We start from the raw sequence: 20,889 nt of genomic DNA, 5'->3' as shown, positions 1-20,889 counted from the left end.
GTGTCACTTGGGGGCAAACCCAATCCCTCCAAAACTCATAAAGGGAGCACTGATAGTGATGGATGACCCGTCCTGCCAAACTTGTGGTTACTCCTTCCCTGTTTAGAGTCAGAGTAAGGGTTAGGTTTGAAAAGACAATCGGATTTTGGTGTTGTAAGCACCAAAATTCTCACTGTGCCCTATTTAGCATGGGTGAACTGGGAATCAGCACTACTTATCGCACTTGATATAATCCAATCCCCGGGTATCGAATTTTAACATGGGCTATAATTATTGAATTCAGAGGCAGGAGCATTTGTAATTATGGCCTATACACATTACTTCATAAGGGCACCCAGAAGAAGAATTGACAATGTTTCTTTATTTGTTTCTTCTTTTTGGACACCAGGAGATAGCAGGTGACTTGAAAGATATACTGGCCTGGCCTATATAGAGCAAAACACAGTTCTGATGCAGTCCTTTACACTAAATTGTGGCTGTGGAGTATCCATAACGTACTGGGAGTGGATCCTCTATTTCCGCATTTGATAAGTGCCTTATTCCCATACAATACAGCTGGCATTAATGTTTGCTCGGAAAAGCAAATGACAGGGTAACTCTCAATGAAGAACAAAGTGAGGCAGGATTGTGTTTGGCCGACCTTATTAAGTTCCTACATAAAGGATATAAACACTTAAGTTAGTGAAAATGGGGCTTCGGGGGGGGGGGAGAGGAGGAACGAGGAGTTCCCCCCCCGGGTTTTTGGGACAGGTGGCACGACCCGCGACGTGGTTGGTCGTCCGGGGTGTCATGTAAGGGGGGTGGGTTTAGATATTTAACCGGCCATTTTGGGTGATCAGGCACCATTTTGAAAGGTGACCTGGTGGCCTAGGGTGTAGGCGGTTGGGCGCTAGTTTCTTTCACGTGGTAGCGGTTTTTTGTGAGTAGGAAAATCAAAATTGGTCAGCGTATTAGGCAGTTTTAGTGTTGTTTAGACGGCTTACCTAGATTGTTTGGGAGTAGTTTGTGTCATCAGGCGAGATGGAGGTGGATCCCAAGGTGCTAGAGGCCGTTGCGCTGCTTCGGCAGGCCGGCCGAATGGACCTATTGAAAGAGGGGGCCCTGGAGCCGGGCCGCCCGGCGAGGAGGGCCTCCGCGGGGGTGGCGGCGGCGGTCGCTGCCTGCTCCCCTCCTTGTTGCTGGAAAGGTAAGCGGTGTGTCTCGGGGGGCGGGGGCGAGGGGCGGGCCTGGCGCAGGGAAAGGGAGGGCTGCGCGGCCTGAGCGTAGGCCGGCAGCCCCGAGGGATTCCCCGGAGGCGGAGCCTGGCTTTGCTCGGCTGGGCGGGAGGCCGACTCGGGGGGGCAGGGTGAGGCCGCGGCTGGTGTTGCGGCCCCAGGGAAGCAGCCTGGGGACAACCGGAGCGCTCGGGACGAGCGCTACCGGGGGAAGTGATAGCCCAAGGAAAGCGGGCGCGCGCGGCAGGACCGCTAAAGAGGAGGCAAAAAACAGCGGGCCATAGGTCCTGGGTCGGCGCTAAGCCGGAGCGGGGTGAAAGTGGCGTCTTTGGGCAGGATACCAGGGGAGGGGGTGAAGGCAGGGGCCCAGGTGTCTGTGGGAAGGGGAGGCCCGGGACACAGAGAGAGGAAGCAGGGGAGGCAGAAAGGGACCCCAGGGTCCCAATATCAAAGAAATGGCCAACGATGTTACAGTGGAGTAGCGAGGAAGAAAGTGAGGGAGCGGTGGGGGGTGGCTGGCAGGACTCAGAAGGACCCGTAGGGGACAGTTTTAAGGGGGCCCCCAAAAGAACATACGGCCCTGGGAATTTTAAGGGTGCAGTGGTGAAGGAGGATGAGGTGGTTGAGGAAGAGGATCCAGATGGGGGGTTACAGGGGGCTTATATCAGTGGGATGTTGAGTCTTCACCAGGCACACCAGACCTTGTTTGGCAGGGGCCGTTGGACTACGAGGAGGATGACCCAGGCGAGCAGGAGACGGCTCGGTTGCACTGGGAGGAAGAGAAGGCTACCCCTTGGGCGGCTAGCCGGATGGCGTCAACAGGACGGAGCAGACGGCGGGTTGGGGCTGCGGAACCTTCTTCTAGGCTGTCCGGAGGAGTGGGTTTTGTACCCCCCGACGCCGCGGCCTGGGAGGAGCAACGTCCGGGGCCGGCCAAGAGGTCATTGTCTATTAGAGGGGAGTATAGTGGCGTTATAAGGTGTTGTTGTGCGGGTGTGGATGCAAGGAGACGGGATGAAGGGGTGTCAGATGAAAGCTTGGAGGAGGGTGAATTGCGTAGCGGTAGCGAGCATGATTGGTGGGAGAAGAAGGGGCGGGGACATCTAATCCTGTCATCAGTCTTTTCAGGTGCAGCGGGAGGTTATGCGGCCCTGGGAAAGCCGCAAGGAGCGCAGGGGCGGAGAGGCACGGACGGTTCAGGAGCGGCCCCCGGTGCTATCTCCAGGTAAGGTTTCATCATGCTCAATGATATCTGTGGCATCGGAGGCGAGAGAAGAGGTGGTGCGCTTAGTAAGGGGTGTGTATATGCAAGACGCGGGGGTCTCCACGGAGGGCGAAGGGAGAGGGCAGAAAGAGGTGCAGAAGGCGAGCTCGGGTCGGGGGAAGGTGCAGATGGGAAGGAGGCGGAAAGATGCGGCAACGTTGAAAAGGAGGGGGAGCCGTCATCCAAGAAGGTGAAACTGCCAAACATGGGCACGGCAAAACCTTTGGGGGCACACTTAATGGCGACTACGAAGGATAAGATTTGGAAAGGGGAGTATGTGGATATATTAAAGTTGTTACATCGGGAGGTAAGAGCAAAAGAGGGCTCCAAGGAAGAAGAATGGGAGCTGTCAAAGCGGCCAAAAGTGCCAATCACGATTGAAAACTGGACGGCGGCTTTCTTGATATTCGCTAGCGTTTATTGCGAATGCTTCCCGGAGCGGTCCGTTGCACTGTTTAAATATATGGACATCATAAGGAAGGCGCAACTCAATTACGGGGGGTATGCGTGGCGCCAATATGATGAAGAATTTAGAGCGCGCATGGCGGCGGATTCGGAAGTGCAATGGGGGGAAATTGATACGGACCTGTGGCAACATACCATGGGCCCAGCGAAGTTCGGGAAAACGGTGTTCACAGCTAGCGGTTTGCCCATAATATATCGGCCCTTTCGGGAGCGCCCCACCCAAGGGGTGGGGTCGGGGGCTCCAGCCCCAGTAGATCGAGCGGGGCAGGGACCGGAAGGTCAGGGGCGTGCTGGGATTATAACAAAGGAATGTGTACCAGAGAGTACTGTAAGTTCCGTCACGAATGTTCAAAATGCGTGGGTCGACATCCGGTTACAGCGTGTGGTGGACAACAGAACGCCGTCAGCACGGGGGGAACTACAAGTGGGAGTCAAGGGGCCAATGTTGGAGGAAAGGAGGGTCAGCGTCAGAGGTCAGGCGTTACGGGAAAAGGCTATTACGCCGGTTAAGGTCGATCAGTTACAAATTTGGCTGGAAGGGTACAACAAGCAGAGTGAGGCCGATTTGTTGGTTCGGGGTTTTCGGGATGGGTTTAGATTGGGATACCAGGGTCCGCGGGAGCGTCGGTGGGCGGAGAATCTTCGATCAGTACGCGGGAAAGAGGAGTTGGTTCAAGGAAAACTGATGAAGGAGGTTAAAGAGGGTCGCATGGCGGGTCCTTTTTGCTTTTGGCCTTTGCCACACCTTATTGTGTTGCCAATTGGCTTTGTTCCAAAGAAAGAAGAAGGGCAGTTTCGGCTAATACATCATTTGTCATGGCCGGAAGGGGCCTCCGTTAATGACTTCATACCGGAGGAATTCACAAAGGTGTCGTATGCGTCGGTTGACGTAGCGGTCCAGATGGTGGATCAGCTGGGGCTGGGGGCTTTGATGGCTAAGACTGACGTCAAGTCAGCTTTTCGGTTACTTCCGGTTCACCCGGATGATTTTGAGTTGTTGGGTATCCAGTTTCGGGGCAACTGGTACGTGGACAAGGCACTGCCTATGGGGTGCTCCAGCTCGTGTGCGCTGTTTGAGCGATTCAGTATGGCCCTTCAGTGGATTTTTGTGCGGCTTACGGGTCACCAAGAGATAACTCACTACTTGGATGACTTCTTTTTTGCGGCACCGGCAGACAGCCCGTGTTGTGCGGCAGTGCTGAGCTGGTTTATGGAAAACATGGGAGACCTGGGTGTGCCCCTGGCTCTCGAAAAGACAGTGGGGCCAGCTACAGCGCTGTCTTTTTTGGGGATCGAATTGGATACGGTTGCAGGTATAGCCAGATTACCTGCCAACAAAAAGGAGGACATGGTCAGTCTAATTTATGGCATGTTGCGTAAGCACAAGTTCACAGTGATGGAGATTCAGGTGTTACTGGGGCATTTTAATTTTGCGTGTAGAGTAGTGCGAGCGGGTAGGGTATTTTGCAGAAGGTTTTCGTTGGCGCTGGCGGGACACGCGCTTCCACATCATCATGTGCGGTTAAAGGTGGGAGTGCGGGAGGATTTACGCATGTGGATGAAGTTCTTAGAATCCTTCAATGGCATCCCCCTACAGGTATGGCACGAGTGGGAATGGGATGCGCAGCTTTTTTCGGATGCGGCGGGTTCAGCGGGCTTTGGGCTATACTGGGAGGGGAGGTGGTGTGCGGAAAAATGGCCAGGGGAGTGGAAGCAGGGGGGTCGCAGCATTGCGAATGTGGAATTTTTTCCGCTGATCGTAGCTGTGTACTTGTGAGGTGGGGAACTGAGTCATTTGCGGGTTCTGTTTCGGGTAGATAATTTGGCGGTGGTGCAGATGGTGAATCGCCAGTCGGCGCGGGAGGCAGGATTATTCCAGCTACTACGCGTTTTTGTCCTTCAATGCCTGCGTAATGACATACAATTTAGTGCAAAGCACGTTCCGGGGGTTGATAATGACATCGCGGATGCTTTGTCTCGTTCTCAGTGGGAGCATTTCCATGGATTAACCACGGGCGTGGCCCTGAGAAGAATTTGTATGCCGAAGGCTTTGTGGAGAGTAGGCGAACCCAGATGCTTCGACTGGTTTTGAGCTATTTGGCTCCGTCGACTCGGAGGGCATATGCGAAGGCGTGGGAGGATTTCTTGGTATCTGGGGCTCGTCGACGGGTGAGACAGGAGGAAATTGTGGAAAGACGTGGTTCAATTCATTATGGATTTAATTGGTAAGGGACAATCTAGAGTCACGATCTCGGGTAAGTTGGAGGCTCTCCGGTTTATGGGTAAGCTTCTGTGGGGTTACCCTCCGTCGGCGGGAGAATTGGGAGTGAGAATTCTTCAGGGTTGGGAGAGATCTTTGGGGCATAGAGGTCGGGCGCGCCACCCGATAACGCTGGCAATTCTAAAGAATTTGCTACCGGCACTGGGGGATCTTTGTTATGACGGTTATGAGGTCATCCTTTTTAGGACATTGATGTCTTGGATGTTCTTCGGCGCCTTCCGAGTATCGGAATTGCTGGGTTTGGCTGGAAAACCAGGAATTTTATGGAGGGAGGTTCAGGAGGGCAGAGAAGGGTTGGAATTGTGGGTCCGCCAATCAAAGACAGATCAAAAAGGGGTTGGGGTCACGGTCGTGCTTCGCCGCTATCCATATATGGGCATTTGCCCAGTCAAGCTAGGTATACAGCTGCGCGCGAAGTCGGCGGGTTTAGACGGGCCGGTTTTTTGCCATGCGGACGGTCGTAAGGTAACTGCGGGACAGCTTATGGCAGTAATGCGGAAAGGGCTCTCGGGGTTGGGTCTGGAGGCGGCGAGCTTTGGGACGCATTCATTTAGGATCGGGGTGGCTACGGAGGCTGGAGGCAAGGGCTGGGGTAGGGAGGAGATGATGGCTTTGGGGAGATGGCGGTCTGAGTGTTTCAGGAGGTATGTTAAAGGAAGTGGGGTATTTTCATAATTTTTCTCTTTTTCAGGTGTGGTCCTGGGGCCAGAAGCGGCCTACCTGGAGATATGGGTGATTGGGCACTCATTTGTTAAGTGGGCACAACGACAGGCACGAAGGACTGCTGCAGGGGGTAATCTGGGTCTGGATGCGGAACGTTATCGGGTGAAGTGGATCGGAAGAGGGGGAATGAAGTGGGATGAGTTGGTGCCCAGTCTTCAGAGATCGCACGGGAGAGGGCATTGTCCAGATTTATTGATAGTGCATTTGAGGGAGAACGACCTGGTAAGGACCACAGGGTTGAATTTGTTGAAGGTCATGAAAAGGGATCTGCAGATGGTGATCGAGCAGTGGAAGGGTTGCCATGTGGTTTTCACAGCGTTTATACCGTGTCGGAAGTGGAGAGGGGCTAGAAAACCGGGGGCGATTGAGAGGGCTAGACGTAAGGTAAATAAAGAAATTAAGGGTTTTTGTGCGGAGCGCGGGATATCTTTTTTGGAGCATGCCGACATAAGGTTTGTGGACGCGGAGTTCTTTCGGGATGACGGGGTGCACTTATCCTTTGTAGGGATGGAGTTATACCTGTTACAGCTTAGGGAGGAGCTAAGGGGATTACTACGGGAGCCCTGGGGGGGGGCAGAAAAAGTGGTACCCCTCTTTTTCTGGTGGCGGGGACAGCTGCAGGGCAGCTATTAAAAGCTCGGGGGGAGGACGGAGCTGGCAGGGAAAGTCATGTATTAGGACGGGGGGAACACTAATTAGACAAGGACAGGCAGGAGACTGCTCACTAGCGGACAGGTTCAAAGAAGCGGGTAGGTCGGGAGAAGGTAAAGGAGACAAGAGGAAAGAAAAGACAGGTCGAGGGTAAAGGGGGGAGGGATCGTGGTAGGGGAGGGGGAGTGGCGGGGGTAGGTGATTCAATGTCTAGTGAGGTATTAGTTTTGTAAGGCAAAGGCCAAGGGGGGTAGGTTTAGGGGCACCTGTTCCAATAAAGCGGCCTTTTACACACACAAACGAGTCTCGGTTTGGTCACTCTGTCCCAATGGGGCCTCGGGGGGGAAGAGGAGGAACAAGGAGTTCCCCCCCGGGGTTTTTGGGACAGGTGGCACGACCCGCGACGTGGTTGGACGTCCGGGGTGTCATGTAAGGGGTGTGGGTTTAGATATTTAACCGGCCATTTCAGGTGATCAGGCACCATTTTGAAAGGTGACCTGGTGGCCTAGGGTGTAGGCGGTTGGGCGCTAGTTTCTTTCCCCTCCCTCCCTCCCTGTGGTTACGCTGATTGAGGTGGGTTTTCTTGGAGCAGGTGTCCGTTTTTTGTGGTAAGGTAGGTGTCGCTTGGACAGGTGCGTGCCGAGGCGGGGACAGCTGCAGGGCAGCTATTAAAAGCTTGGGGGGAGGACGGAGCTGGCAGGGAAAGTCAGGTATTAGGACGGGGGGAACAGTAATTAGACAAGGACAATCAATCAATCAATCAATCACATTTATAAAGCGCGCTACTCACCCATAAGGGTCTCAAGGCGCTGGGGGGGAGGGGGTCAGTGCTCGAAGAGCCAGGTCTTGAGCTGCCTTCTGAAGGGGAGGTGTTCGGGTATGGCGCGAAGGTGACTGGGCAGGGAGTTCCAGGTCTTCGCTGCCAGAAAAGAGAAGGATTTTCCTCCGGCGGTGGTTTTGCGGATGCGGGGAACGGCTGCCAAGGCCTGACCGGTGGAGCGCAGAGTGCGCGGAGGAGTGTAGAAGGAGACGCGGGAGTTGATGAGTTTGGGTCCGAGGTTGTAGAGGGCTTTGTGTGCATGGGTGAGGAATCTGAAGGTGATCCTCTTGTTGACCGGGAGCCAATGGAGTTTTCTCAGGTGTCCGGAGATGTGGTGGTGGCGAGGTATGTCCAGGATGAGTCGTGCTGCGGCGTTCTGGATCCGTTGAAGTTTCCTCTGCAGCTTGGTGGTGATGCCGGCGTACAGAGTGTTCCCGTAGTCCAGGCGGCTGGTGACGAGGGCGTGGGTGACGGTCTTCCTGGTGTCGATGGGGATCCAGCGGAGGACCTTGCGGAGCATGCGGAGGGTGTTGAAGCACGCTGAGGTCACCGAGTTGACCTGTCTGGTCATCGAGAGGGAGGAGTCCAGGATGAAGCCGAGGTTGCGTGCGTGGTTGGTCGGTTGGGGAGTGCTGCCTAGGGCGGGGGGCCACCAGGAGTCGTCCCATGCGGAGGGGGTAGGGCCGAGGATGAGGACCTCCGTTTTATCTGTGTTCAGTTTCAGTCGGCTGTCTGTCATCCAGGTCGCTACTTCCTTCATGCCGTCGTGCAGTCTGGTCCTTGCTGATGTGGGGTTGTTGGTGAGGGATAAGATGAGCTGGGTGTCGTCGGCGTAGGATATGATGTTGAGTCCGTGTTTGCGTGCGATGTTTGCCAGGGGGGTCATGTAGACGTTGAATAGGGTGGGGCTGAGGGAGGATCCTTGGGGTACGCCGCAGATGATCTCCGTGGCTGCGGATCTGAAGGGGGGGAGGCGGACTCTCTGGGTCCTTCCGGAGAGGAAGGAGATGACCCATTCCAGGGCCTTGCCTCTGATGCCGGCGCTGCAGAGGCGGTCTATCAGGGTGCGGTGGCAGACCGTGTCAAAGGCTGCAGAGAGATCCAGGAGAATGAGGGCCACGGTTTCACCCTTGTCGGTCAGGGCTCGGATGTCGTCCGTGGCTGCGATGAGGGCGGTTTCGGTGCTGTGGTTGGCCCTGAATCCGAACTGAGTGGAGTCGAGGGAGTCGGAGGTTTCCAGGGCGGCGGTGAGTTGAGCGTTGACGATTTTCTCAATCACTTTGGCGGGGAACGGTAGGAGGGAGATAGGCCGGAAGTTTTTGAGTTCGGTGGGGTCTGCTGTAGGTTTCTTTAAGAGGGCGTTGAGTTCTGCGTGTTTCCAGCTTTCAGGGAAGGTAGCAGTGGTGAGGGAGGCGTTGATGACGTCACGGAGGTGGGGTGCGATGATGTTGTCGGCCTTGTTGTAAATGTGGTGAGGACAGGGGTCGGAGGGTGATCCCGAGTGGATCGAGTTCATGACGCGGGTGGTTTCCTCGGTGGTGGTAGGGTTCCAGGCGAGGATGGTGGAGATGTTGTTTGCGGCTTCCGGGGGCGGGTTCATGTTGGTGGTCGTGAAGCTGTTGTAGATGTCGGCGATCTTACGGTGGAAGAAGATCGCGAGGGAGTCGCAGAGTTCCTGTGAGGGAGGGATGGGGTTGGTTTCTGCGTCCGGGTTGGAGAGCTCTTTGACGATGCCAAATAGTTCCTTGCTGTTGTGGGCGTTGTTGTCAAGTCTGTTCTGGTAGGCTGTTTTTCGTGCGGTGCGGAGGCGTTGGTGGTGTTGGCGGGTGGTGTCCTTGAGAGCTGTCAGGTTTTCCTCTGTCGGGTTGAGGCGCCATGTCTTCTCGCGGAGGCGGCATTCTTTCTTGGAGTTTTTGAGTTCGGTGGTGAACCAGGAGTTTTTCTTGTGGTTGTTGGTGTTGGTTTGGGTCTTCAGAGGGGCCAGGAGGTTGGCGCAGTCGGAGATCCAGTTGGTGAGGTTGTTGGCGGCCTCGTTGGGGTTGCTGGTGGGTTGGTTCAGGGAGAGCGTTGCTGCGAGTTGTTCTGTGGTGATTCGGTTCCAGTTCCAGTGACAGGCAGGAGACTGCTCAGTAGCGGACAGGTTCAAAGAAGCGGGTAGGTCGGGAGAAGGTAAAGGAGACAAGAGGAAAGAAAAGACAGGTTGAGGGTAAAGGGGGGAGGGATCGGGGTAGGGGAGGGGGATGGGAGGGGTAGGTGATTCAATGTCTAGTGAGGTATTAGTTTTGTAAGGCAAAGGCCAAGGGGGGTAGGTTTAGTGGCACCTGTTCCAATAAAGCGGCCTTTTACACACACAAACGAGTCTCGGTTTGGTCACTCTGTCCCAAAAAGAGCTACATAAAACTTCACCAAAGCAGGATGTCTTACTGCTCTTGTTCCCAGACCGGAAGATGGTTAGGGCCAACTTACTAAGCATGCACAAAAGCCTGAAACGCTGTTAAACATGTGATTTGATATTTGCAATAATCATTCTGGAGAAAAGCTTGTGAATATGTCTGTTGGGTAAGAATTACAGAACATCCACTAAATTCCCTACGACTATTCAGAGATATTAAGCTTTGAAACTGCATTCGTACAACCAAGTGGGTCAATTGATACCCAAGGGTCGGTGGGCTGCTGCTAGGATTTTTTTTAGCCCCCGTGAAAGTGCTATTTTGTTCTGTTTTCCGTGAAAATGTTGCCATCATAGGAAGTAATATAAAAAAAAAGGCCTTACCGCCTAACCAAGCATCGCCTGTAAGTGAAGCCTGGGCATTTTCACCAACATATGGACAGGGAGCTTCTTTAATAGGGGCAGTGGTCCTTGAAACCGCCAACACCTCGAGGAAACAAGCATATACTACTAAACGGAGCAGATAGGCACATTAGTTACCATGGTGCTTATTTGGAAGCCATTTTCTGTCAAACTACTGTTTTCTAGCAAAAAATATGTTTTAATTGTACTGTTTTAAGCAGTTTTAGCGGTGCCCATTCATTGCATTTTGGCTTTTTAAAGCATTGTCCAGAGGTCCAGGACTGGACTGTCCTTAGACGGAACAATCCGGAAGAACAGAACAGGGAACTGGGACTGGTTTCGATGAGGCATCCTCAGACCACTCATCCCTCAACGCAGTGCTGCGGAAGTGGCATGCACATGTGCACGTGGCTGCTGTGCGGAAATAATGCTCTCGAGAAATGTACCAGCCCCTAGAGTATTCGAATATCACCGCACGTATCGGACTTTAAAAGCCCGTTCCGAAACAGTGCCATAGATGCATTTAAAAATAACAATTTTGGTTGGGTGACGTGAGTAACCCACGAAACCATCCTATATAGCGTCGCTGTGATCACTGACATCCACCAAGGGAACTCTACCAAAGGGAGTGATGGGCTGCTCCCACGAGTAAGCATTCTCGGCTGGATTCCAATCCGGGGGGGGGGGAAGGGGAGGGGATTTATCTCACATTAATAGACACATGCCCACCCAATACCACTAGTGTTTTATGTGTCCACTTCTGTGCCCCTCTAAAAAATGTTAAATATTTTACTGCCTATGGTGTCTCACTCGGTGCATTGTGGTACTTCAATTAGAATTAGACAGGCAACCGCCCAGAATATACGAAATCTCAATGAAATAACAGCGCGGCTTCCACAAACTTTCTCAGATGAAAGGAGGAAAGCTATTTTCATGACGTCTTTTTAGCTACCCATTTTCTCTTTCGCTGGGCTCTCTTTAAATAGGAGATGCCGGGTACAAACTCCGAACCCTTCCGGGACATGCTACCATACACCTTGTTAGGTAGAATAATAGCATGAATTCTTTTTTTCCTTCTTACGTTTTTTGCACCTGTATGGCAGAGTGTCTGGATTATCTATCTGGAAAATGGAAAAGCCTGGTTAAATAAATCATAGCGCCAAGTGGTCACGCGCCGGGGGTGTTACATCATATGAACTCACTTGGCAGCAATGTGATTGGACACTACCGTTGCACCACCTCCTCTTAGCTGTAACTTGTGGTGTGTTAGTTCATTGGCATTTAAATGCAAATTGACGTGTACTATCAATTACAGGATGGGAAACGGGGACCCCCGCGCCATGCATCCAGGACCACAAACCATGGCCACTGCAGCTTTAATTTTGTTAAATTCATCGTTAAGTTATACTGAGCCAGGAGCTGGTACGCCGCGCATGCTTTAAGCACCTTTTTAATATAGCCCTCGGCGCACCTTCGAGAGAGACTGTATTTTGTTCTCACCGATAGCCAGTTATCTGTAAAACTGCAGATGCCCTTTTCTCAAAAATAACCCACGAAATCAGTAAACCTTGAAATATAAGACGAGCAGTTTTGTACTTACTGTCTTATTTCGAAACCGCAAACTCCGGTTCCTGGAGTGTTTTACCCCAGGTCTTTAATCCTTTCGGAAGACAGCCCATGTGACAACAACTTGAAATCGCTACTTCCTGGCATTACGGAGGTGTTGCACCGAGCATGCTCCTCCCCGGGGCACAGTCTCTCTCTCTCTCCTGCCTTAACTTTATTTACAGTAACCCTGCCTTATGTAATCAACCCGGCTGAAGAACGTTAACTCTTCCTCAGGAAATCTCCTCCCCGAACAGCAAAGTTTAAATCCCTGATGAATCGTACAGTGTCCCAGCCAGCGACCTTATAAAGGATAATACCCTCATGCTTCAGCCTCTTTGCTCTTAAAAACGTCATGAAATGCCACGCGGGTCACGTGAGGCATTCCTCCTACGGCGTGCTTGTTCCGAGCTAATAATGTCTTCTGCGACATCCCAACAGCTGCGCGACAGTCTGGAAGTGTCAGAGAAAGTTTCCACTTTTCTCTGAGAAAAGTATAGGCAATTCGTCCGTGCTTTGAGATGCTTGAAGGGCCGGAAACTGGTACTTGAATGCACTTCATGTATCTGTTTTCGTTTTCAGCGTGTGTAGTTTGCCTCGCTTTAGTTTTATGTTTCGGTACATTTTTATTGTTTTTTCGAAAAGAGTGACAAAGGAGTGGAGAACATTTCTCATGTACACATGAGATCTTGATAGGGCAACACGGCCAAAACAGGTGGTCTCCCGCCATCCAGGGCTTCTGGCATAAATCCCAGAGCTGGTTCTAGCACATCTAGAGGACCGGGAATGCTCCTAGGCCAACGCTGCAAGTCAGACAGAGCAGTGTTCACAGAGTTCCGTCGGATACTACTCCAACCAGTCACAAATGGTCCGGTTCTTACACTGGGATGTCCTGGGTGCAGGGAAACTGAAGCTGATTTTACTAGCGGGAAAAATTGTAAAATTGTTTTAGGCTTGGGCTGAAAGTTCAGCTCGGCCTCCTACGACAAGGAGCAGCATTAGATACAGCCCATTTCCACCACCCACTGCCTACCTCTAGCTTTTGATGAAGCAGAAAATGAAGGTTTTACATTTATTAACACGTAAACGTAGTGTGAAATAATCATGTGTGACTTTAACCGAACTAATAAAGATTGTACGGGGACAAAATGTGCCCTCAGAGTAGTTTGCCAACATTTATAAGCGTGCTTTATATAACGTGGTGTATTAGAATTGCACTAATCCGACATAATCGTAAACGTGTGCTATGATTTGCTTGTTTGAAATGTTTTAGCTTAGCAGTACTTTAGTGCAGGCTTCGGCCTAGTGGCCTGGTCTCACGGTTTAGATGCTCGTATTTTTTCAATGTGCTATTAAACGTGTACTTTTGCTTGAAGCTGTACTTTTCCACTGAGACCGTTCACATGCTTATCTTAAGGTTTCGTGCCAGCCTGGCATATTTTCTCTTTACTCCAAGGTCGATCTGCAGGTGCGGACAATGGAAGCTCTGAAAGTGAGTTAATTGGTATAAAATGTTGCAACTTGCGTACCCATCTCCAAGGATAATGTATGCTTAAGTAAAAGCTTGAGAACTGTCGTTTTTGATTGGACAATTTGAAGCTAACCTATGAACCCTCCAATGGAAGACCCTACTGGATTTGAACTGTTGTCTATAAAACCCAGGTGCACGAGAGGAAAGTAGCTATTATCAGCCATTACCAGCTATTGCCAGACATCGCGTCATTCCGTAGCTATTATGGCCCACTTTGCTGCGACGCCATTTTGAAAGAGACTTTGATGCTTTCTCTAATCGAGAGAAAGAGACTTTAATGATTCTTGCCCTAGAGACTTTAACTTTGATCCCTTGCATGAAGTAGTAGTTTTACCTTGCCGCCGTGAGGCAATTGCCCCGTCCACCCCTGCCCCTTTTGCCCCGTCCCATGCTGATCGAGAAACGGTACCTGTGAGACGAAGACTTCCTTGATTGCTGATCGTAATTGGTAAATATGAAAGGAAATTATAAAATTGCATTGTGTTTCCTTTAGGTAACCAACTGCTGATTTTGATAAGAGCCCTAGTTAGGAGTTTTCTAAATTAATGTTGCTAAATTGTTTTTTTGCATGAAGTCCCACATGCCGATGCTAATTTGAGGTTAGACGAGGATTCCACATGTCGCACGATGCAATTTGAGATCTTGTTATGCTGACTAAATGTATGCAATTAGTTCGTTACAGATTATCGTATTAGTGTTTTGCATTGCTATTATCGAATGCCTTGTGATTCAAATGCTACATAGATTGCACCTGTTTCGCCGTTATGGACAGCTATTAATGTCCATATATGTTTATCATTTGGTGTTGAGACACATCTATATTGTGCTAGCTTTGTTAATATAGGGAAATAAAATTCACTAACTTTGAATAAACTGGTGTGGTTATTCCTGACTGAAAGGTCAGGGTTCGCCGAAATGTATTCTGGATTAATTGTCAAGTGTTATGTTGATCAAGGTATTGCTTATGTTCGTTATTAATTATTGATTTAAGGAAGTTGATCGATATAGAGTACAGAGAGTCCCACTTAGTCAAAAGATTCATCGGCCTAAAGAGCGTCCGAACACAGGTAAAATTATTAGTACGGACCGCTCTATCAGTAGATGGTAGCAGAGGACGGTTTCGTCTTTTGGGACCCTGTACTCTTAAAGTACATGGTGTTGAATTAACGGTTACGCATTTTGAGACCCCACTCGAGAAGTTGAATTAGATTTTTTTTCTTGGATAAAAATAGATTGACAGAATGATGATGGGCTAGGTCCACTGCGACTTTCCCGGGATCTCGGAGCTTGCGAATGGAGAGAATGGAGGTGTGGATTCGGCGTTGGCGGTACTAGTGATGGTATGAGTGAAGTTAGGGTTTTGCGCTTGCACAGCTTATTGCCGCAGGGTGTGTGAAAAGGTTGCGAGGATTTTTCTTTTAGAAGATAGCGGAGGTGCGACTCCGAGTGTAGAAGTAGAGAAGTCGTCGAACTTCATAGAAATAGCGGAGGTGCGACTCCGAGTGTGAGAGTAGGGAAGTCGTCGAACTTCATGTGCGTGTGGCGCTTTGTGCATAAAAAGGTCCACGTGGTTGTTGTTGTTGAGACGGGCCCTGCGAGGTCAAGAGACTCCGGAGTATGTTGTTTTATGTTGTGGTCTGGGCGGTTTAGTAGGTTGATCGGGCGTGGTCAACGAGTCGGTACGTGTGTAAGGGAGTGAAAGAAACTTCGACTTCGGGCTTTGACAAGATTCTAAGTGCACTAGAACAGATCATTGACAAGTTGAGAGTAGGTCTGCGGGTCAGATTTGCTTGCGAACGTGGGGACCGAGAAAGATGGAATAACTGCCGAGGCTAGTGAAAAATCCCTAAGGTCCTGAAGCGATTGTGTTACCCTTCCTGTAGTAAACCGACAGATCTGTTTTAGTTTTTGGTAGCTCGCGATACATGCAAGAAGTTGTTACGAGAGGAGCTGAGTGAAGGAAGACTAGCCGCGAGGCTTTGTCAGCCGCAGTGTGTGTGAGTGTGACGTCACTAGGAGCCGCGCTGGGATAGGTTGGTTGCAGAGAAGGGTCGCGCACGGATTGGACGCAGTCCGTAGGGACTCGATTGGAAGGGGAAAGGCAAGCGAAGAGTATTCCGGGAATTAAAGTCACCTATTGATTACAAACTTTGTGAAATAAAAGACGAGAAAATGAAATTCTTTAAAGCATTTAGGAGTGCGTTGAAGGGGGAGTCTTACATTAAAGCGAGCGTAGGAGAGGAGACGCCGCCCGAGGGCACACCAGCTTACATTGTAATGGAAGAGAAGGGGGTAGCTCCGTGTCTTTGGCTAAAGCAATGGCACAAACTGACAGAGAAACATGGGAGCGTAGCGTTCCCGATACATGGGACATTCAATATAAGGATCCTAGAGAATTTGAGATTCACGATGTACGACATGAAGGTGCCTCCAAGGCCAGCCCAGTTTGAGGCTCTAGCGATTTGGGAACTAATGGCCAGACAGCAACAGCAGAAGAAGTTTGAGACCAGGATGAGAAAGGTAGAAAAGACACTAGCGGATGCTAGGTGGGATAATGCACAGAAGGTGTGGAGGTCAGATGTATTGCAGGGGATAAAATTGTTTCCCGCAATTACTAAGGAAGAAGGGGAGGCAGGTAAGAAAGCTACCTGTAAGACAGACAGGAAGTGTTCCAAGGATAGAGAGGACGAGGAAAAGTTGAGAAGAGAAGAGGAGTTAGAGGATGAGGAGTTAATAATGCAATTGCTGAACGACCGTCCACCACCTTATGCGGAGAATGGACAAGGTCCAAGTACCAGTTCTGCCCCTCCGGCACCGGTACGGAACAGTGAAACCCAGAGTTCAGGAGCGTCATCGGGATCTAAGGACCCGAGTTTATTGTTCACCCCGCAGATACCGCAGGTTAGGAGAATATATCCAGATGTGCCCTTGTTGAAACCAGCAGAAAATTATCAGCCGCAGATGCCAGGGTACTACAGCAGTGACAACAGTGGAGGAATGATTCTAGAACAAACCGTAAGGGGAGTACAGAATGGTCACAACCAGACATTGGCACAAGCTGAATCAACTCAGTTTTTGATGCCCCAAAAGCAGATGCAGGGGGGAAACGCACATGCCCAAATGACGGGGAGTCAGATGGGCATGCCGGCAATGATGACCCATGGTGTGGGAATGAACATGCCTCAGAACATGGGAAATGGACAAAACCCAGATGCGATATCACTACCCATTACTGTAGGTCCACCTGTACCTTTGTATAGTCAGCCTAACTTAGGTATGAGCGGTCAGGGATCAATGCTGCAGAATGGGACCGAAAGGAGGTGCATAGAAAACACTCCAGGGATAACTCCGATAGCGGCTCAGCCAAATGGATCTGGGTCCTTGATGGAGTTTAGTCCCATGTGTGCTCAGTCAACACTGGTGAGGTCGAGCCCCCCCCTGATAATACCTCTAACATCGAACACTGAAAAGTTGCCGCAACCATCAATGGCAGTCGATGTGAACGCTACACTGATGGGGGTGAATGCGCAACAGCTGACACAGTGGTTCAACAGTTTGAATTCCACACAGGGCTCAGCCAGTGGGAAAGGAGAAGATTATCTGAATAGGATGAGGTTAAACATGGAAGCACAAGAATTGGTGGAAGGGACTATGGGTGTGAATAGGTTAGAGTCCTACTCGGAAGAAGAGTTGAGGTATCTATGTCCAAAGATTACGAAGGAAGTGAACAAGGTACATAAAAGCTTGCAGGAAATAGCCGACAAAAATGGGGTTGACATAGACAAGACAAAACATTTGAGCAGGAGCTACAGGCTGGATTTTGGGGCCACAGATTTTGAACACATGAGGTCAGCAGGCATGAAGGCGCACCTTAGAGAATTGCTGCAGAGTGCACAAGTGTGGAGGTGCTTAGACAAGTGGGAAAGCAGGTGGGTAAAGAGAAAGGAAAAGAGGAGGGACAGTGCTACAGAGCATAATGAGAAAAGACCACAAAGCAGCGAGACAGTAACCATGTTACCAATGAGGGAGACAGCAGGGGGAAAATTAATACATGTACCATGGCACAGAAGCGATATTCAGTCTTTTACGGACGATTTTCCCAAACTGAGAGAGAAACCGATCGAATGGTATCAACAGACTGATAGGTTTGTGAAGCTTGCAAAATGTCTCTGGGAAGACCTGAACACTCTCTTTGAGATTGTGGTTCCGGCAGATTTGTGGGAGGATTGCAAAAGAGCTGTAGGTTGGCCGACAAGTGAACCAGAGAGAGACAGGGAGACGGGTGCACCCTCACCTATGGTGATGAGCTTGTACTATAAGGTGATTGAGCATTTGAAGACGAAGGTTGCCGCGAAAAATGTGGATTGGCAGAAGATTGATCGAACTGCCCAAGAGGCTAAAGAATCGATTCATAGTTACTATGAGAGGTTGTTGAAGGCGTTTAAGAACTACAGTGGCACGGAAACAATAGAGGCGAAGGACATGCTTCATTTTGTGTTTAGATTTGTGGAAGGGCTGAGGCCAGAGATAAGTCAGATGATAAAGTCGCATCTGATATGCTGGCAGTCTAAACCGATTGACGAAGTCTTGAATTATGCGAAATACTGTAGCGACGAAATTGAAGTGAAACAGAAAAAGTTGAAAGAGAAGGTGATGATGATGCAGCTTAAGGCAGCTCAGACAGGTTTGCAAGGTCTGCAAGGGTTGCAAGGGTTCCAACAGCAGATACCGCAACCGCAGCCGCAGTTACAGGGAAACACGGTGTTTCAGCCACAGGCCAGAGGCAGAGGCAGAGGAGGTTTTGCGAATAATGGTCCGGATTTGAACACTGTTGTGACGGGTGTGCAGGCAATGAAGAAGGTGATGCCGTGTCACGCGTGCGGAATCGTAGGTCATTGGAAACGCGAGTGCCCGATGGTGGTGCAGGAAGGTGCAGGTGCAGGTGTAGGTGTTGGTCAGCAAAACAATGATGTCAATGCATTTCAGACAATGAGGGGACCGAAAATGAGAGGTCCAAACCCAAATTTTCAGACCATAAATCAATTGCAGGGATTGCAACCTATGCAGCAGATGCAGATGCCTCGTATGCAGATGACGCAAATGCAGCCAATGCAACAGCAGTTACCCATGGTACCTAATGAGCAAATGCAAATACCCTTGGCACCAATGAGTCAGCAGCAAGTGATGGTTCCACCACAGGTCTCGGGTCAGGTAATGAGTACAAATGGCACCGTGCAACAGTTCCCACTACACAGTGAGAGTGGAATAAACAATGTATGGGGGAGAGTGAAAGCTCAGAAGAAGAAGGAGATTGTGTGCTTGCAGCATCCTTGGAAGTTGATCGATATAGAGTACAGAGAGTCCCACTTAGTCAAAAGATTCATCGACCTAAAGAGCGTCCGAACAGAGGTAAAATTATTAGTACGGACCGCTCTATCAGTAGATGGTAGCAGAGGATGTAACACTTGATCAGAGCGTGCTAATTAGGACTGCTATTCCCCGCTGAAAAGGGAATACCATGCGAAACATGACTCAGAAAAATAGCTGCACGTTCTTATTTCGCATCAGTGGGGATAAACTCGTTGCAGGATGATTCCCACGGAGATTTCCTACTGCAAATTCCTCACTTTAAAATAATCCCTTGATGTCATGCTGGATCCGGACACTTTTCTCCAGCAGTGCTCGAGTGCGCTGCAAGGTGGCTCGGTGTAGAGTCGCATTTGCACATACCACCTTAGAAGTGACGGAGAGGAACAGCATGTGGATCTGAATCTCTGCTCACAATTTCGTCGGCCTTCCAATGGCTTTCAAAGTAAATTCAGTGTGCTAGGGAATGATGACCCCCTCCTAAAACAAAAAATTTCCAACCGTGCAGTGACTACAGAAAGCAGGTGTGAATCATAGACCTGCACAAAGTGGGTCTCTGTTGTTTAGGCTAGACCGAGAAGCAAAAGTGTACATTGTCGAGCACAAGAAGAAGATCCAGCCCTTGCGTAAGTCCTGTTCCAAGTCATGGGCATGGACTTGATCTTTTTCTAGAGACTGTCCCCATGAGAAGTTGAAGTCCTTTGGTAAGTCCAAATTGAAGTCCAAACGCAAACAAAAAACCTAAGAGGGACTTAACCCCATTCAGCCACTCTGTATCCAAACAAAAGGTGCAAGGGCATCACACTGTCAGTCGGTATCCTTCTAGGTCCCCGGTAATGGAAAGGATTCCCAAATTCATTGTGGTGCACCTTGAGTTTCCTAGACCACCAGCAACACTGCAGCAGATTGGCATCTTCAAGGTGGACACACTGCTGATTTTTGGTGCACTTCTGGGTCCCAATGAATCACAGTGTCCTCCAGTAGTACTGCCAATGGATTTGTCCTCAGAATCATCTGATCCCTTGACCCTGTACCAACTCCGGCACAGTCATCCACTCTGGCTTCTAGACCTTCGCTGGGCTGTTCCTCATCAACGCCTGTACTGGTGTCACCAACACTGGACGTGGATCCGGTGCTGATACTAATGTCTGACACCACGCCAACTTCAGCCCAGCTTGGACCGATGTTGCGCTACAAGATTACAAAAGTGCAACCAGTCGTCATACAGCCTTACTCTGAACCAGTGCTTCTGCTGGGGTGGACACACCTGCAGAGGCTCCACTAAAGCTTTGGCTCTGACTCTCAACAAGATTGAAGGTAAAGGAGGAGAAGATGGGAACAGGTTATTGGTTGAGGGGGTGGAAGCCCCACTCAGACAACAACCACAATCCTTATCTGGATGAACCACAAAAGTCACTAAATTAGCTTGTGCTTTAACCCCCGCACTTGGCCCACTCCAATTACTGTTATTTCCCAATTACATTTATGAATAAAATCACAATAGCCGAGTGTGTTTGCATTATATTGGGAATAATGGGCCGCAGTTTTATTACTTGCATAGACTTTTGCGACACAACCTTATGACCTCACCACTCCCTTTGTTCAGTCATAAATAAAAATGCCAAGGCCATAAATTATTACATGTCATAAATCATTTTGAGTGCCATGCATTGCTTTCATTATGATTGCAAATCATAATTTGGAGACAGGTCATCACTCATAGTTGATAGGTCATACATACATAATTTCTCCAGGATCATAACATTGCTGCATGACATCACCTCTGTTGTAAATCAATCAAGTCCTTGTCATTTGCTTGTCATAATTCTGACACCTATTGTAGTTGAGGTCATCCTCCATGCCGCTTTTTGGGGTCATCCATTTTTGGTGGTTCTTTACTCTGATCGGGAGGGGGGTAGCCTCTTAGTGCTGTTAGGCTCAACTCGCTACCTTGTCTGTCCATTTTTGTGCCCTGCCAACCGGCGGGTCTGGGCCGCGAGTGCCGTGCTCCGCTTACTCCCCCATTGGCCTACTTACCCTGCCGTAAGGCATCCCCAGGTAAGTAGCCTTTTTCTGGCCCACCAGTGTGCCTCCTTTACCAACCAATGTGCCCCTTTTACCGCCGTCCGCTTGCCCTCTCAGCCCTGCGACAATGCTGCTGTTTCGGTGTGGGTGGG

General features: G+C 50.1%; 1 protein-coding gene across 2 annotated transcripts in view; it reads right to left on the bottom strand.

The window, feature by feature from the left end:
* Positions 1 to 12,172, bottom strand: part of NRG4 (neuregulin 4) — a 227,521-nt gene extending 215,349 nt beyond the window's left edge. Inside the window, exon 1 of one of the 2 annotated variants that reach the window (XM_069222109.1) lies at positions 11,810 to 12,172. The gene's annotated coding sequence lies outside the window, so the exon portion shown is untranslated. The remainder of the gene's footprint in view (positions 1 to 11,809) is intronic. The other variant, XM_069222108.1, reaches the window with a different exon arrangement.
* Positions 12,173 to 20,889: the final 8,717 nt, after the last annotated feature.

The sequence above is a fragment of the Pleurodeles waltl genome, chromosome 3_1, assembly GCF_031143425.1.
Source record: "Pleurodeles waltl isolate 20211129_DDA chromosome 3_1, aPleWal1.hap1.20221129, whole genome shotgun sequence".
Lineage (NCBI taxonomy): Eukaryota > Metazoa > Chordata > Amphibia > Caudata > Salamandridae > Pleurodeles > Pleurodeles waltl.
The sequence above is the reverse complement of the archived record's forward strand: the minus strand, read 5'-3'. Positions and strand labels throughout refer to the sequence as shown.